Raw genomic sequence first — 2,257 nt, forward strand, 5'->3', positions numbered from 1 at the left:
CCCCCCCCCAATTCGTCCTTTCGGCAGCAAAAGCGGGAGGGGGGAAGCGAGGAGGGCGGACACGTGGGGCCGTACTGTGTCCTGGCAAAGTGTGGTGTCTGGGATGGGGGGGGGAAGGAAGGGAGAGCAAAAGCAAAACTAAATCAGTGGGTATCCATGGCCGTCCCACAGCTGTATCCCCTTGGTTTGGGGGACCCTAACACCCAGGGCTGCGCGGAGGGGGGGAGGGGGGGCAACAACACGGCCGTGACCCCGTTGAGCACGGCACGGCGCTGCCCGCCCCCAGAGCACGGCACGGCACCGCGCTCAGCACGGCACGGATCGGCACCGCCCCGCCGTGCGCTGCGCTGCGCCCAGCACCACCCCGGCACTATAAATACAGGGCGGGGAGCACCGCTTGGGACTGCTGCGAGCCCATCGGAACCGAGCCCGTCTGAGCCGAGCGGAACCGAACCGAACCGAACCATGGATCCTCAGGATTGCACCTGTGCTGCTGGTAAGTGGACGCGACAGGACTCGGTCTGGCTCGGTTCGGCCCGGCTCGTGTCGCTGACGGCTTCTTTCCTGTCCCAGGTGACTCCTGCTCCTGCGCTGGGTCGTGCAAGTGCAAGAACTGCCGCTGCCGGAGCTGCCGTAAGAGTGAGTTGGGGGCTGCGGGGATCACTGACCCTGGGATACTTTGGGGGTCTCTGCCCTGTGGTCCTCTGTCCTTCCCCTTTGGGACTCTCATGGAGACCTCCCTCACTCTTCCTTCTCGAGGGAAACACCCTTCCCCCTGCTCCTGTTGGACCCCCTCCACTTCCTCCTGTAGGAACCCCTACGGACACCCCCTCACCACTTCTGACGTGCTCCTGTAGGACCCTTTATGAACAGCCCCCCTACCTCCACTTGTTCCTGTAGAACCCGAGAACCCCTGTGGACACCCCCTTCCTGCCCTCCACTTGCTCCTTTAGGAACCCCAATGAACACCCCCTCCTTGCCCTGACTTACTCCGGTAGGACCCCCCTATGGACATCCCCTGTCCCTGACTTACTCATGTTGGACCTCCTATGGACAGCTCCCCCTCTCCGAACTTGCTCCTGTAGGACTCCTTACGTACACCTTCCTGCCCCTGACTTGCTCTGTAGGTCCTCCTATGGACTGTCCCCATCTCCCCTGTCCACTTGCTCCCGCCGGACCCCCATGCACACATTTCCCCCCTCCCCCCCTCCACTCTCCCTGGATGTGCCTATCCTATGGCACTCCTCTGTGTACACTATAGAGCCCCCATGATGATTCCTACCTTCTCCCTGGAAATCCTCCCCTATGAAGAGAGAAGGGAAGAATCTCCAAATACAGGACCCCATGGACCCTCCCCACCATATTGGAACCACAGCCCTGCTCCATGGGGATTCCCATTCCTACGATGTCCCCTGATCCTTCCGCGTATACTAACATCTCCATTCCCATCCTTCCCACCCCCTAACTCTTGTGTTCTCCCCCCAGGCTGCTGCTCCTGCTGCCCTGCTGGCTGCAACAACTGTGCCAAGGGCTGTGTCTGCAAGGAGCCGGCCAGCAGCAAGTGCAGCTGCTGCCACTGAGCTGCCTACCTTGCCTGTAAATAGCCACCACGCTTTGGGGACAGGGTGGGGGGTGATGGGGACTACGAGAAAGCTTATTTTTACGTGTTTTGTACCTTCCGTACCGATGGAGGAAATAAACGAGTTTGGCTGAAGCTGAGCTCTGATGTTGCTTGTGACACCTGTGTGGGAGCACCAGTGTTGGGGGCTGCACCAAACCCCCTGGGGGCAGTGGTTTGAGGGGACAGAGTGGTGTCACGGGTGGAGTTGGGGCACTCGGGGTGCTGTGTCACAGCTCCTGGTGAGCAGGGGGGCTCAGGAAGCCACATTGGGGCAGGTGTGAGCACAGCCTGACTGGCATCTGCCCTGGGGGGGCAGACAAGGTGGGTGTGCTGGGGGTGTGGTGGGAAGGCGCCTGGCTGCTCTTTTCCTTCCGAAAACAGCTGCCAAGTGAAAGTTGGCCCTACCTGTGCCGCAGGGCCACGGCCTGCCCACGCACGTCTGCTGTGCATCCTGCTGCCATCGCACGTCCTCTGCGGCGGGGATGGCTCAGCCTGTTGTTGGGTCTGGGAGCTGTGTGGGGTGGGTGGCCCTGAGCCCCCGGACCCCTCACTAAGGGGGGTGCTGTCCCGCTCAGCACGCATTTGCCTTGTAAATTAATGCCTTGGCTCCTTACCAGCCAAGCCCTCGGCTGAAGC

At 61.4% G+C, this 2,257-nt stretch overlaps 1 non-coding gene across 1 annotated transcript; it reads left to right on the plus strand.

Annotated features, from left to right (window-relative positions):
* The first annotated feature begins 361 nt into the window (after positions 1–361).
* MT2A lies at positions 362–1,719 on the plus strand. The gene is made up of 3 exons (XR_004161201.1): positions 362–496; positions 574–639; positions 1,486–1,719. It is a non-coding gene; the product is annotated as an uncharacterized MT2A (transcript).
* The last annotated feature ends 538 nt before the right edge of the window (positions 1,720–2,257 follow it).

This window comes from Meleagris gallopavo, chromosome 13 (genome assembly GCF_000146605.3).
Source record: "Meleagris gallopavo isolate NT-WF06-2002-E0010 breed Aviagen turkey brand Nicholas breeding stock chromosome 13, Turkey_5.1, whole genome shotgun sequence".
In the NCBI taxonomy this organism is placed as follows: domain Eukaryota; kingdom Metazoa; phylum Chordata; class Aves; order Galliformes; family Phasianidae; genus Meleagris; species Meleagris gallopavo.